Source organism: Propithecus coquereli, unplaced genomic scaffold (assembly GCF_000956105.1).
Source record: "Propithecus coquereli isolate 6110/MARCELLA unplaced genomic scaffold, Pcoq_1.0 Scaffold427, whole genome shotgun sequence".
NCBI lineage: Eukaryota > Metazoa > Chordata > Mammalia > Primates > Indriidae > Propithecus > Propithecus coquereli.
The window spans coordinates 2443364-2460204 of NW_012150030.1; the positions used below are offsets into that span (position 1 = coordinate 2443364).

Genomic DNA, 16841 nt, shown 5'->3' on the forward strand with positions numbered 1-16841 from the left:
GCTTTGCAACAGCCACCTTCACATCATTTTTGAATACTATCATGTGTTTGATGGTATTGCCTGTAGTAGAAATTTTAGGAAACCAAAAATATCTGTGTGTCATGTGCAGATAAAACAGAAAAGAAATATTTCATATTCTTGAAAAGTATGGAGGAAAAACAACATCAAATAAACAATAGTGGATTTTTCTTGCATATAAGATATTGGTATTGGCTATTTTGAGATGGATCATTGATCTGCTTTCAGTAACAATAGCCACAGAAAAATGAGGCATTCTCCTAGACACTTCTTTCTTTATGGTTTTATTACATCAAAGATAATAGACACAAGAAACAGTAATCTCTTTTGAATGCTGCTTAGTGCTCAACCTAAGCAGAGCCAATGTCAAATTTTACAGCCGGAACCTACCACTGGGGTAACCAGAATTCCAATATTATACAGGCCTTCTTCCTCAGGATTGGCTCCATTTTAATAGCACTAAATATGCTGATAAAAGTTATCAATTTTATGAAGCAGAAGAAGGGGCTACTCAGAACAGGTCCTGATCACAAAACTAAAGCTGATGAAAGATTGTTTTTTTGGTTTTTTTTTTAATTTCATGTTGGCAGAATTCTTTTGCTGTTTTTTTCTCATCTGAATCCTCTTCTTTCAGCTCAGGGCTGATAGGTTTGCAAGGCACCTGTTCTCCGTTGCTGGGAACTCTCCTATTTAGTGAGAAGAAAGGGAAGTTCCTCAATGGCCCTTTTGTGTCCTGTTCTGGAATATTGGCTTGGGAAGGGAGGGGCAGGCTCACTGAGAACCTATAATGCACCTGTTGTATTTTGTCCGATTCTCCTATGATTGTCACAGTTCAAGCTGATGCTAGATTATCCTCATGGGGAGTGGTGTGTTGTTTCCCAGATCATTGTTGGAAGCTCAGGTTGGGGGCTGGGTGAGACACTCTCCATGGATGCTGGAATTGTGGGGGATTTCTCTGCCTGGGGTTTCCCCACAGAGGTGACAATGGCATCTGGGTGAGGCTATCTAGCCAGTGGTTGTGGGTATCTGGGCTGTCGGTGTTTGCTTCAACCAGGTCCAGGTGCAATGGCAGCTCAATGCTGTAGGGTTCCTGGTAGAGTGTTGGAATGCAGAGCCATTCTACAGGCCTAGTACCTGAGGCCTTTGCCTCAGGGGCAAAGTCTTGGGGCCCAGGTGTAGTTCTGGAATCTCAGGGATGGAGTTTTGGGCCTGATAGGAGAACTGGAGTCTCATGGGCAGAGTCTTGAGGGACATGGTCAGTGCTGGAGCCTCTGAGGCAGAGCCACACTCCTGAAAGCTGTGGTGAAGCCTTGGTGGCAGAGCCTGGGGGTGCGATGGAAGCACTGGGGCCTCAGGGGCAGAGTGGGGCAGCACTGGAGCCTCAGGGGTGGGCACAGTGGGAGCCTCAGAGCCGGAGATGCAGCCTGGAGGTAGAGCAGGAGCCATGTAGGCAGAGCTATGGAGTTGGACAGCAGTGCGAGAACTGTGGAGGTGGAGCCACACAGCGTAGGTGGAAATGTGGGGCTCCTGGGGGCTGGGGCTGCAGACCAGGGCCACTGGGTAGCCAGGGTTCACCCCTCACCCATGTCCCATGAAGGCAGTCCCCACAAGGGTCTTTGGGTGGTGTCTGTGGCTTCTGAGGTTCCTGTTCTACTCAAAGTCCCCATTTGTGAGGGAGGGGTGCTTGGCTCCCAGTCACAAGGCATGGCACAGAGGAGCATTCACTCTACTCTCTCTCTCTCTGGCCCAGCAGGGATCAAAGGTATCCATATAACAAAAACCTTTGTACCTCCTTAGTATTTTGAAATTAAAAAAAGGCATTGTGCACAGAAACATTAAAAAAAAAAGATACTTAAAAAATGCAACAAGTGATAAATTAGGAATAAGGCATAGACATGTTTCCTGGCTGCAAGTCAAATTTTTTTTTTAATAACCTATTTCCTGCTTAATGTAAAGTTATATATATTTTATTTGTTTTCTATTAAATATAAAGCTAAACATTAAACTGATAAGATTATTCCCTACCATTTTTTTTTTATTATTCCTAGTACAGGATAAGTCTTTCTTGTATGGTCTACATAACATAAAAAGAGAGATTATATATCTCCCTATATACCACAAATAAATTAAAAAGTATAAAATATGCCAAAAAGACTGTGAGCAAAACATTTTTTAAGTTAAAAAATATGTGGCAAGCTTCCTTTTCCCTGATAAGAAACCAGCTAAAGACATCAAGGACAAAACATGATTTTCACATGAACTTTAGTTCAGACAACTGAAAAGGTCTCCTGACTCAGAGAGCAAAACTGGTTGTTTTCCAGAGCTATTGTGAGAATATTGGCTGATTATTATTTTTCTACAAACAAACTGCTCTAAAGCCATCATGGGATGCTCATGTTAAGTCCCATCACTAAGCAAGGAAGCGGAAAACATAACTGTGCTTACTCGGTATGGGAACAGTCACTCTGAGAAGAAGACAACATTGAGAATCACAATCCTGGCCATACTTCTCTGTTTTCCACAAATAATATCTCCCCCGTCACCACTCTCAAACTCTTCTAGACAAGTTCGGTACCAATGGATCTGTCTGTTTGATTTGTCTTTGAGACTATTTGGATTGCCTGAATAATTTTGTCAGTGTAAAATATAATTGTATGTGAGACCAGGGGCTGAGAAGTATGGGGCAGAGTATGAGGGTTTCTAAAATAAACGCATGTGTCTGTGTTTGTGTGAATGTGAATGTGTGTGTATATGTGTGAACGGTTGGAAATAAATGACCTCAAAACAAGGCATGAAGTTCATTAAATTTAGAGAGCCTTCCAAATTTATATATGATAGATTGGAGTAATGAGTTATTTGTTTGAAAAAAAATAAAAATAAGATCATTCAAGAATAACAAAACTAAAATTTCTTTCACAATCAAAAACTATATGTATCCAATATTGAAACCAATTATTCAAAGTAATTAATTAAAGACATTAGTTTAGGCGCAGTGAGCAATTGAAGAAATCCAGACTAATAGGTAAGAAAAGCAAATGGTCCTATTTAAAAGCACAAATAATATAAAGTATATAAGGTGATCTTGATTTTATTTGTACTTTAATTAATGAAGCCTTTCATCAGCTTTGGTTTTGTGATCAGGACCTGTTCTGAGTAGCCCTTCCTTCTGCTTCATAAAATTGATAACTTTAATGAGCATATTTAGTCCTATTCAAATGGAGCCAATCCTGAGGAAGAAGGCCTATATAATACTGGAATTCCGGTTACCCCAGTGGTACGTTCTGGCTGTAAAATTTGATATTGGCTCTGCTTAGGTTGAGCACTAAGCAGCATTCAAAAGAGATTACTGTTTCTTGTGTCTATTATCTTTGATGTAATAAAACCATAAAGAAAGAAGTGTCTAGGAGAATGCTTCATTTTTCTGTGGCTATTGTTACTGAAAGCAGATCGATGATCCATCTCAAAATAGCCAATATCAATATCTTATATGCAAGAAAAATCCACTATTGTTTATTTGATGTTGTTTTTCCTCCATACTTTTCAAGAATATGAAATATTTCTTTTCTTTGTATCTGCACATGCTACACAGATACTTTTGGTTTCCTAAAATTTCTACTACATGCAATACCATCAAACACGTGATAGTATTTAAAAATACAAAGGGAAACTTCCTAAGTGTGTTAAAGAACTTGTGTGGTAAAATGACACGAATTCTGAATTTTGACCCTATGATTCTTATTCAGAATCTGATCATATACCAGGCAGAACCAAGTATTATCAAACAGTAGCACATGTATGCACTTTGAAAACAAAGATATCTACTGAAATTAAAAAAAGAAATGGTTTGGATTGTCAAATCTGACTCACAGGAATCAAGTATCTTACTCAATACTGAACTTTGCTAGTAATTAAAAGGATATAGGTGATAGCAAAACATAGGCAATGTGTGCCCTTTCCCTTGGAAAGATTTGAGATAACGAATCCAACTCCCTATGTCTATTAGGACCTATTTTGGTTTTGATTAAATATGTGATGTTCTAAGCGATATGTGCAAGGCATTGCTTGTTATAGTAGCCATTTTAGTTATTGAACAGCTCCTTTTTATACTGCATTAATTATATAGCTATGTGACATTTTTCAGTGGGCTATGTTCCATATATCTATGAATTCTTGGGGGATGTACTATGAGTAGTCTAGACAGACTAGACATATTCTGCTGAAAGTATTTCACATATAAGAATCCTCTGTTTTATCTTTCTACTAGTAAGTTTCCAAAAGATTTTTTTTTTTTTTTTTTGAGACAGAGTCTCACTCTGTTGCCCGGGCTAGAGTGCCGTGGCATCAGCCTAGCTCACAGCAACCTCAAACTCCTGGGCTCAAGCAATCCTTCTGCCTCAGCTTCCCAAGTAGCTGGGACTACAGGCATGCGCCACCATGACCGACTAAGTTTGTCTATGTATTTTTAGTTGTCCAGCTAATTTCTTCCTATTTTTAGTAGAGACAGGGTCTCGCTCTTGCTCAGGCTGTTCTCAAGCTCCTGAGCTCAGATGACCCTCCCACCTCAGCCTCCCAGAGTGCTAGTATTACAGGCGTGAGCCACCGCACTGGCCCTACAAAGGATTTTGATCAGAGCATCTTGTTCTTTCTCAGGTGTCCCAGGTAAAGAAAGAAAATGTTTCACAGGTATCACAAGGTAACCTTTTCTTTCCCATATGACTTCAAATCATTACTTCATTACTTGCTCACTTATTGTGATTATTCTGGGTGTAGGTCAGGAAAAATGCCTGTTGCATGGCAAGGGTGATGCCATCTTGAAGCAAAACCACCATAATGACTGATGTTTGACTCCTATATACCCAAGTGTTCTGCAGCAAGATCTTTAAACAATGCCTACAGCATAAATAAACCTTCATGAGATGTTTATCTTCATAAAGATGCTCCCAGTGATCATGAGTTTCAGCAAGGTAAGTCTGAGACATGATCAGCTGCATATGTCTTTATCCTAAAAGCTGTTTACATAAAGACTACTTTCTGGAGGACCAATATGGGAATCCACTCTCATAGCCACCCAAGACACCACTTCTATTCATAAGTCCCCATTAAATAAATGTTTCTTTGTGAGAGAAACTGAATTTGTCAAGCCTCTTTCTTCAGCCTCTCAGGTCCCTTCACTTTTGTGGCTGGGTTTATATATACCTATTCATGACTAAACACTGGGAGACCTTGGTCAATTTCCTCTAAATAAATCTTAAGGCCCCTGGCATCCACAATACAGATTATTATTTTTCTTGCTATGACTGCCAGTTATTTCCAACCCAGGACAAGTTATTTTTTTAAAAGCTAGAATAGGCTTTGCCTTGGGATGTAAAAAACTGGAAAGAGCATTGCTTCTATGCTAAAAACAAGAAAATGCAAGGAAAAAATAAACGTCAAACATTTTCTTGAACTCATCAGGAAGTTGAAGTTGTAGGACAACCAAGTATCCTGAAATCCAAGGAGATATGGATCACCGGACCTGGGTCACCAGTAACAGACAATAGGAGAACAATGTGACAATCATACAAGCAGGTAAGAAGAAATCAGCAAAAATGTTAACAGATTGATAAAAAGTTAACTGTGGGCTAGTATTATAATATATGGACAACTTGGAGGCCTAGATGCAAAAGCAGTGTGTATTCATTCGTAGATTGGGAGCAGGTCAGGAGGCCAGCAAGAGCTTCCTTTAATGGTGCAGGCATGTAGGAAGAGATCTGCCACCACCACAGGAAAGGAATGAGGCCCCATTCCCTGATTAGATTCTTTTCTCCAGTGGGCATGAGCCTTAAATAGTGGAAGAGAAGCAAACCCTGTCAACACCAAGGCTCAGGTAAAGACTCATTGCTGCTGAAAGAAGTGTGTAAAAACACCCTCTAGCCATGGGGAAGCAGTAGGCAAGAGTCCTCTGCATAAAATCCTATAAAACTGTTAGAAATCTCCTGCCTGTACATGATCTATACAGATAATAGGTAGAGTTTGGCTGCCACATGGCAGAGGGGCAGAATCACCAAAGTGACACCCAAAGCCCAGGTACACAGAGCCTACCTACACTTACTGGACCAGAGAGCATAGATCTCCCTACCACTAGCCTAGTAAGCACTAAGTACCAAGCAAAATCAGTCTGATACAAAGGAAGGGAAAAAGTGTGAAAAGAGACCCCCTATATAGTGTAGGCACAACAAGATGGCAGAAAGCTGAGGATGGAAAACAAACGTTGAGCAAAAACTTCAAAGGAATTTCAGTTTTATGGTACCTTGAAGATAGCCATACCAACAACAAAATCCAAATCCAGTTTAAATCTTGGCTAGATTGACTCAATCTCCCAATAATCATGGCCTAGCTGAAGAAGAGGCATACATATTTTCAAGCATAGGTATTATTTGCCTTAGCCTCTGCTGTTCTATACAATCTGGCTGGCATTCTTCTGAGCTCACCAAATTTACTAATATCCAAATGTCCCCTCTAAATCATTCCTATTCTTCATACTGTCCAGCCATTGAGCCAATGGGTCACAGTATTTTACTTAGGACTAAAAACACATCACGTCGAGCCATTCTACACATTTGCCTTCTCATTGTGTCCTCACATGGTGGAAGGGGCAAGGCAACTTTCTGGTACCTCTTTTTTAAGGGCTCTAATCCCATTCATGAGTTTCTGGCCTCATGATCTAGTTATCTCCCAAAGGCCCCACTGGCTAATGCCATCGCAGTGGTGTTTAAATTTTCAACATACGAATTTTGAGGGGGATACAAACATTCAGACCATAGAATATACCACCAAGAGAAATAAGTAATTCAGGATGAAAAACAGTTTTGGTGGAAAGATAAAAATTCAGTTATGGCTCTCTACACTGTACATTAGAATCACATCAGATGTTCTTAAAACCAGTTTTAATTGTCTGATTTTCCTATGAAAGGTAAATATCATGAGGACTTGAATCAAACCATCTCTGAATGCACCATTATACACAACAGATTAGTCATTGGTATAATAATGACTTCAAAAATAAATAAAATTTCTAAATTATCAAAGAATCTGAGGCCTTCTCTTAGGTTGGATCAGTCAGGGTTTGATAAGGAAAATAGAAATCACACTAGACATTTCAAGTAGTAAGGGATCTAATATAGGGAATTAGAGTCCAGAGAGAACTTCCTTCAGTGGTGCAGGTGTACAGGAGGGGATCTGCCACCGCTGCAAGAAAGACATGAAGAAAGGCATGAAAACCCTCATTTCGAGTAATAAGGGATTTAATACAAGGAATTAGAGGATTTTATAACTTTTGGTAATTCTGGAGGAGTGAAGGTATGAGAACCACTGCTATTAACATCTTTTCTGGAAATCCAGAAGACAACGAATTGCAGAGAAACCGTTGTCAATAATCTCAATTTTCTGCAAGGTCTAGGTGGGTTATTTCTCAGGACAGCTGTAACGTGCTAGCAAAATTTCACATCTGCATGTCTCAAATCCATGTGTCTGTCCATTGCTGCTATGGAAAAATTGTCGCTTATCCTTTTCCTCCAAATATCAAATATCCAAATATCAAATAAGCTCCCCAAACTTATGCAAAAAATGTCATTTTTATGCATTTAACCAATGTAGTAAAAAGGAAAACTTTGAAAGGTGGTTATGGCATCATAATCAAAGGACAAGTGGCAGATACGCCATGTGTTTTAGCTTTAGGCTCTTTCAAAGATGAAAGGCAACCTCCACACCACTGTTTCTGCCTTCTCTCCCCTCCAAAATGCAGTATTTATGGGCCACTTTTCTTTTCTTCACTCTATGCCTCACAAATACACATTTTTATACTTGTGTTCCATATAAATATTTAATATCATCTATTAATAGATTGATTCTTTCCATTTAATTCAACTGTGTTTAGTATCTTCCAGTGTGATTCCAAATCAGTGCTGTCGTTACAGGTTATACTCTTAAAGAAAAAGGGCATGGTTGTTTTCCTGCTTTTGATTATGTTATTCATAAATTGTACTCATCAAAAGTCAAGCCAGGTCTTAGGATAGAAGAAGAGTAAAAGCACTGTTTGATGAAACCCAATTATCACCTGGTCCGATCTCTCACTCAATGTATAAAACTCTTTCAGAACATCACCAAACACTTCTAACTATTAAGATCTCATTGTATGGCAAGGTAGTCCTTCCTATTTTTTCCCACGTATCAAATAATCACTCATTTCATATATAGATTTGTTTCCTAGTAAAGCATAGCTAATTATTCTTTATCAAATGGATAGTATGAAGGCATGATCCTACTATCCTTTACTTAGGTAATTGATTACTTTTACCCTGTAAAAGAAAAGTTTTATGTATCTAAAATTTCACTGTGTTTGTTTCAGTCACATAATAATCTTCTCTGTTTCAATTGCATTAGACAACATACAAGCCAAATTTCACAGCCATGGATATCTCAGAAAACAAGAAGCAACATTCTATGTATTAATTCAAAATGCTGCTAAAATATGGAGGGTAACATCATTATAATGGTACTATTGGGCAAATCACTACAATCCTCACTTCATCTGGACCCCAATCTATTACTCAATGATTTAATTAGCTACAAATCCACCTGAAAATAGCAACATAATGTATCTGTCTCAGTTTTGATCAGAAGACATTATCAGATATCTTGCTGAAGTTAATTCTTTAAAAATATTTTACTGAAATATAATTGACATAAAGTCAAACACACAGATTTTATGTTACCATTTTACAAGTTTTCACGAATGCAATCATTCAGGTAATCTACACCCCCTATCAAGACACAGACATTATACCACCCCAAAAAGTTCCTTTGTACTTTATCCCAGTCAACTTATACTCCCCTCTCTCCAAAAGCACCCAATATTCTTATTTATTTCACTGTTAGTTTTGCCTGTCCTAGAACTTCACATAAATGGAATCAAACAATGTGTACACTTTTGTGTGTGGCTCTTTTCTTTCACCATGGTGTCTCTGAGTACAACATGTGTTGCATATTTTAAGCAGTTCATATCTTTTAAGTTGGTGACTAGTAGATCATTATATGATTATGTTATAATTTTGTTTATAAATTGCCCTATAGGTAAATATTTGGGCTGGTTCCAGGTTTGGCTACTATGAATAAAACTGCTATAAGCATTCTTTTTTTTTTTCAGCATATTATGGGGGTACAGATGTTTAGGTTACGTATGTTGCCCTTGCCCCCCCTCCCCGCTAAGTCCGAGCCTCAAATATGTCCATCCTTCAGGTGGTTCGCATTGCACTCTTTGTGTATGCATATACCTGTCTCCTCTTCCCTCCTCCCCCCTCTCTCCTACCCCCTCCCTGCTGCCCAACATCCAATAGATGTTATTCTTATATGTGCATTTATATGTTGATCATTTAATACCAGTTTGATGGTGAGTACATGTGGTGCTTGTCTTTCCGTTCTTGGGATACCTCACTTAGTAGAATGCATTCCAGCTCTATCCAGGAGTATACAAGAGGTGCTATATCACCATTGTATCTGAAAGCAGAATAGTACTCCATGGTATACATATACCACATTTTATTAATCCACTCATGTATTGATGGACACTTGGGTTGTTTCTACATCTTTGCAATTGTCAATTGTGCTGCTATAAACATTCGGGTGCAGGTGTCTTTCTTATAGAGTATCATTTGTTCTTTTGGGTAGATGCCCAGTAATGGGATTGCTGGATCGAATGGTACTTCTACTTGTATCTCTTTAGGGTATCTCCATATTGCTTTCCACAGAGGTTGCACTAGTTTTCAATCCCACCAACAGTGCATGAGTGTTCCTATCTCTCCGCATCCATGCCAACATTTATTGGCATGGTTTTGGGACTTTTTGATAAAGGCCAGTCTCACTGGAGATAAGTGATATCTCATTGTGGTTTTAATTTGCATTTCCATGATGGTTAGAGATGTTGAGCATTTTTTCACATGTTTTTTGGCCATTATTCTGTCTTCTTTTGAAAAGTTTCTGTTTATGTTCTTTGCCCACTTTTTGATAGGGTCGTTTGATTTTTTCTTGTTGATTTTCCAGAGTTCTAAGTAGATTCTGGTTATCAGCCCTTTATCGGGTTTGTAGCATGCAAAAATTTTCTCCCATTCTGTAGGTTGTCTGTTTGCTCTTGTGACTGTTTCTTTGGCTGTGCAGAAGCTTTTTAATTTGATCAGGTCCCATTTATTTATTTTGGTTGTTGCTCTGATTGCCTTTGGGATCTTTTTCATAAATTCTTTGCCTAGACCAATGTCTAGAAGAGAATTTCCAACATCTTCCTCTAGAATTCTAATAGTTTCACTCCTTAGGTTTAAATCTGTTACCCAGCGTGAGTTGATTTTTGTGAGAGGTGAAAGGTGTGGATCCTGCTTCAATCTTCTACATGTGGCTATCCAGTTTTTCCAGTACCATTTATTGAATAAGGATTCTTTTCTCCAGTGTATGTTTTTGTCTGCTTTGTCAAAGATTAGGTGGCAATATGAGGATGGTTTTATATCTGGGTTCTCAGTTCTGTTCCACTGGTCAGTGGCTCTATTTTTGTGCAAGTATCAAGCTGTTTTGATTACTACAGCCTTATAATAAAGTTTGAAGTCTGGTAAGTTGATACCTCCCATTTTGTTTTTATTGCCTAGAATTGTTTTTGCTATGCGGGGTCTTCTCTGGTTCCATACAAAGCGTAAAATTAATTTTTCTACATCTGTGAAGAATGATGTTGGTATTTTAATAGGGATTGCATTGAATCTGTAGATCACTTTGGGTAGTATAGACAACTTAACGATGTTGATTCTGCCGACTGACGAGCATGGTATGGTTTTCCGCCTGTTTGCGTCCTCTGCTATTTCCCTCCTCAATGTTTCATAGTTCTCCCTGTAGAGGTCTTTTACCTCCTTAGTTAAATATATTCCTAGATACTTTATTTTCTTTGTTGCTATTGTGAAGGGAATTGAGTCTTTGATTTGGTTCTCGGTATGACTGCTGTTGGCATATATAAAAGCCTCTGATTTGTGTGTATTGATTTTATATCGTGAGACTTTACTGAATTCATTTATCAATTCCAGGAGCCTCTTGATTGAATCCATGGGGTTTTCTAGATATAATATCATGTCATCAGCAAATAGTGAGAGTTTGATCTCTTCTGTTCCCATTCGTATGCCTTTAATCCCACTCTCTTGCCTGATTGCTGAGGCCAGGACTTCCAGTACTATGTTGAATAGAAGTGGAGATAAGTGGGCAACCTTGTCTGGTTCCAGTTCTAAGTGGGAATGCTTTCAATTTTTCCCCATTCAGTATGTTGGCTTTGGGTTTGTCATAATGTATTCTTTAATTCTAGAATTTTCATTTTTGTGACATGAATTTCTCTTCTGAAGAGAAAATAAATTTCTCTTTCCTAGCTCTTCACTTATTTTGTGCATTTTTCTTTTAACTCCTTATAATATTTATTAATATAATAGCTTTCTTTAAGTCATTGTCTGCTAATTCCAATATTCCTGTTAGTTCTGTGTCTATTTCTATCAAATGCTAGATTTTCTTGGTTACAAGTAACATATTCCTATCTCTTTGTATTTGTAGTAATATTTTATTGTTTGCTGCCTATTGTTGATAGTATGGTATAAGTAATCTTGATTATGTTATCTTTCCGTAAAGAGTGCTGTGCTTTTGTCTGGCAGCTGTTTAATTTACTGAATCGACTTGATCCTTTTGAGGCAAAGTTTTTCTAGGTCGGATCATGAGTATCTCTTTATGCTTCAGCTAAAATGGCCCTATAGCTTTTCTACAGTATCATCTGAATTTTCGAGGGGTGTCCACTGAGGTCTCTATTCTGTCTGTTTGGAACTTCTACTTTGCACTGTATGATCTCAAGAATTTCCATTCAGCTTGCATTTCCTCAGTAGTTGTTCTCTGTCAGGTCTCAACGAGATTTCCTCAGCTCATATACAACTCAGTATTTGGCCAAAGACATTAGAGTAGCACTGTAAGCTTGTGGCACTTCTATCCTACACAGTACTTTGCTCTCCAGTATCATGTCTATATATGAGGCATATCCTATCTACCTCAGCATCCCCAAACTCTGGTCTCTGTCTTACCACTTACTGAGAATATCATACTTTGCTTGGGCTCTGTCTTTCTGTGTTGCAGTACAGACAGTGACTATAGACAGAAAGCCAGGGTGATTGAGGGTCTTAGCTGATGTTTCTCTTATCTGAAGAGCACGGTCTTATACCACTTCTTGTTGAATATCTGAAACTGCCATTTTGTATATTTTGTCCAGTTTCATAGTTATTACAATGGGAGGGCTGGTCCAGCAGTTATTCAATCATGCCCAGAAGCAGAAACAATATAAAATTTTACTATCACTATCTCAATCTTTCAGACAAGTAACAAGTTTATCCTTAGCCTCTAGAATCAAAATAATATTCTTAGAGTTTTTAGTAATTTTAGTATTCTTAATATTCTCTTAGAGCAGAGACACAAGGCTATCCGAGATTGAGTGAAGACAGAGCAGATTTTGGTTTGATTACTTCTGGAGGATAGGCAGTGTAGGCCAGTTGCCATGATAGCACAGGTGTGAATAAAAATTCGATTGGGAGAAATCTATCAGGAGAGTCATTTTAAGATGATGTGAATTAACACAGGTAGGAAAAAGCCTATCTATTCCTTCCTTCCTCTGCTGGTGGAGAATGGTGTCTGAGACATTGGTATGTTTCTTTACAATTTTGTAATTGCAATGGTCACAGTCATCTTTCTTTTCCACCTAGCATACTCAGAGGCTATTAATTCTCATTGCACCTTTGGCTCCTATGTTTCTGGTACCAGTACTAAAATGATTATAGGCTCAGTTTTGTGACAGCTTCCTTAGTACATTTGAGAAGGCATTTTCAGTTTCATGGTAGCTATTGTCAGTCTTGGTAAGAAATTGCTTACACCTGAGAAAACTGCTTCTTGAACAGGCACTCCCGTTCTTCACATTTGTTCCATCTGGATAATCATGCTCAGTAGATTCCAGAATAAAAGCTACTGTTGACTTTTCTGAAGCCTGTTTCTGCAAGGACCTAGTGATAACCAAAGACTTCTACTTTGTGCTCATCAAATCATTGTTTTTCTTATTTTTTAATGTTTGGGCCTTCCTTTCTGCTAAATCTGTTTCTACAATAGTGAGAATTGTTTCTGATGTTTTAGTTTTCTCTATTGTTCCCCTATATGCCTTTTATAGACATCTTTTAGGAAGGCTCAGTTGTGTTTCTAATAGCTTAGCCTGCTGCTTGGATTGGTCTTTTAGTTTCTGTGACACATGTAATATGAGCTGGAACCAAAAGATTTCTTTCATTTTACCTCTCTTTTCCTTCTCCCTAGATAAAGGGAGAAAATTTGGTTTTCTTTATATTCCTCTTATTTTGTCTTCTAGATTGTCCTATAATGAGATACATAAAGTCAGTGACTTCTGAGCATACCAAAAGTAACCAGAAACAAATCTTGTCAGCATTACCACTCTGAGTTGGATAATATTTCCTGAGATTATTATCCCATTGGATCAGTATTTTGTCCAGGTCTGATCTCAATTTATTATTGTCTTTCTTATCTTCCCTGAATCTGCTTTATCTTAGTTATGTCTACCCTCCAAGTCATATTTTCAAAATATGGGGCATAATTTTTCAGGACATGCTCAGTGACAGCAGGCTACCCACAATAAGTCTGATACCTTGAAACTTGCCCAGCAATTCCTGAAGTCTGTATTGTAATGGAATGTTTTGATCTTTTCATCTCAAACCTATACCATTTGTAGCTTTTTAGTTGAGCTACTAGAAGTAGGGGTAGTATTTGTAACTGCTCTTACCATGAATTCTCAAACTGCAGCTTTAAGATAATATTCCTCAATAGTTCCCAGAACCTGATTCCTTCTGGGGATCTGGTGAACTCTTTGGGCATTTGCCTGTTTTTGTTTGTTTTTTGCTGTTTACTTTGGGCCCCAATCCCCTTTCCTCCTTGTAACAATATCTCCTTCTTTTCTAGTACTCTCTTTAAGAAAAACTAGATGTGACTGATTATTCTTTTTCCTTTGACATATTTATCTTCTTTGTCTTTAAGATCTCATTTTCTTCTTCATCTATGAGTAATGTGTCCTCTAAGATATTTATCATTTCTCTTAAAGAAATATATTTCTTCTTCTAGCTAGTTCGCTTGTCTTCATTTACTCTCTTTCATTCGCTCATTTACTTTCCTTTGTGTCAGTTTTCATAAGAAGACTGAAGAGTATTTTTGAATATGCCAGTTCTGCCCTTATTTTCTAGGCAAATGTGATTCCTAGAAACAAAATACATTTAAATACTTTGGGTACCTTTGGATTTGCCGTAATATCTTTGATTTGTTTCTCTACATTTAATGAATAAAATATATGCTTTTTAAAATTAGGGATCACATTCATTTTTTATTTGTTTATGAATAAAACATTTTACTCTTTTGGGGATGTGCCACTTTGTTGGACAGAAATCAAGTTCAGAACTTGTGTAATGGTGAAAATCCATTATAAATTGTAATCATTCAATGATGCGTGATTCTTAAATTTGGTGAAGATGTTATAGCTGTACTCACCAAGACTTGGCACTAAAGATTTAAAGCTAGAACCTCAACAGGGTTCTGCCGCAGGAGCATCTGACCTGCTATTACAGTTTTATGCCCAGGTCTTGTTGGCAGACATCTGATTGGGAAGCAGGGTAAAAACAGCAATTATTTTTCTATAATATTGCCTGGAAAGTAAACCTTTCTTAGGAGGAGAAGGGAAGGGAGACTATTTTTTAATTGCTCTGTTTATTTCTGAAAAGATCAGGCCTAGAAAATAATTTGAAAGAATATTACAAAGAACACACACGACATCTTTCACCTAGGTTTGCTCATTGTTACTATTCAACCATATTTGCTTTCTCTCTCTGTCTTTCTTCATCTGAACACACACTCATCTATATGTAAATATATAATATATGCCTATTTTAGTTGAGGAGCCATTTAAGAATAAAGTATAAAGATTGTGACCTTTCATTCCTAAAATTGTAGATAATGTATCTTCTAACAGCAAGGACATTCTCTTATATAACTACAGTTAAATGATCAAATTCAGGAAATTTAGAATTTAATACTATCATCTAATATACAGTCCATACTCAACTTTTTCTAAATTATATCAGTATTATCCCTTATAGAAATTTTATTTCTTCAATATAAGATCCAATCCAAGATCAACCACTGTCTTAGTTTTCATCCTTCTTTAATCTCCTTTACTCCAGCAAAGACGCTCAGGCTCCTTTTCTCTTTTATAGCACTGACATTTTTGAGAGTCACTGTCGGCAGCTATCTATAAGGGCAGGGCTGCTCAGGAGCTGCAGGACAAGCCCCAGGAGTCATCCTTCTGGGTAAATACTACCACCTTGCACCTCCTATAGTAGAGGGCAATATGGCACCAGCTACCCCCTGGTGGTAGTTAGGGGGGTTCTTCCCCAGAGGGTCTATGGACCACCAGCTGGTGGAGGACCCTATGACACCTCAATCCTGGGGGCTCCCTCTGGAACTCCAGGAGGACCATATGGCACTGCTGGCATAGGGCACCCCTATGGTCAGCTACCTCCAAATTCCTACGGTGCCCAGAAGCCCTGGCCTTATGGACAGCCCCATCCAGTGTGGATCCTGAGGCCTATTCCTGGTTCCACAGTGGACTCCAATCAGAGTGGCTTCATCTCCATCAAGAAGCTGAGCAGGGTCTGGTCAACTCCAACTGGTCTTTGTTCAATGATGAGGGATGCCTCATGATGATAAACATGTTTGACAAGACCAAGTCAGGACACATCGATGTCCATGGTTTCTCAGCCCTGTGGACATTCACCCAGCAGTGGAAGAATCTGTTCCAGCAGTATGACTAGGATTGCTGGGGCTCCATTAGCTACATGGAGCTGCAGCAAGCTCTGTCCCAAATGGGCTATGACCTGAGCCCTCAGTTCACCCTGCTTCAGGTGTCCCACTACTGCCTACACTCTGCCAATTCTGCCATGCAGCTTGACTGCTTCATGCAAGTATGCACCCAGCTGCAGGTGCTGACCAAGGTCTTCCGGGAGAAGGACACAGCCGTACAGGACAACGTTCTGTTCAGCTTTGAGGACATTGTCACCATGGTAGTTTCTCAGATGCTATGCTCAGCCCATCTGCAACAAATAGAGTGAACCAAAGACCTTTCCTGGCTCCTTAGAGTGGTAGAAGCATGCAAACCTCTCTTCTTTTTCTGCCCCTTCTAGAAAAAGATTCTCCATTGCTTGATGCAGCACTGTTCCCAAAGAGGGTTGAGAGCCCTGTGACAGAGCCACCAAATAATGAGGACTTGGGCTTAGGTAACACAGATAGAGGCCTGACCTAGGAGAGGTCAGGAAGTTGAATGTTCTGACAGCCCTGAGCAACTGAATGGCATAGCCTTGCACCAGTAGCAGGAGATGCCAGTCCTTGTAATGGAGTTAGTGTCCCATCAGCTGGGCTCTAGCTTCTCTAGCTTTGCCTTCTCTGCCAGTATGCCAGTGGTAAGTGTTCATTGGCCTGTTACCATTGGCACCTGCATTCCTCACCCAGGATGCCCTGTCAGATGAGTCCATTTTCTCCAAAGTGTAGTCTGACCAAGCATGAGAGAGATTTGTCCATGGGATCAGTGGCTTGGATTCCACCATACCAATACCCACAACTCCTCCTGTGTGAACTTCTAGCTGCCTGTGGGCTGTCCATGCTCAGAGAGCTTGGACAGTCTCATCTCTGGACATCTG

General features: G+C 38.9%; 1 pseudogene; it reads left to right on the top strand.

Annotated features, from left to right (window-relative positions):
* The first annotated feature begins 1476 nt into the window (after positions 1–1476).
* LOC105817921 lies at positions 1477–16256 on the top strand (annotated as a pseudogene).
* The last annotated feature ends 585 nt before the right edge of the window (positions 16257–16841 follow it).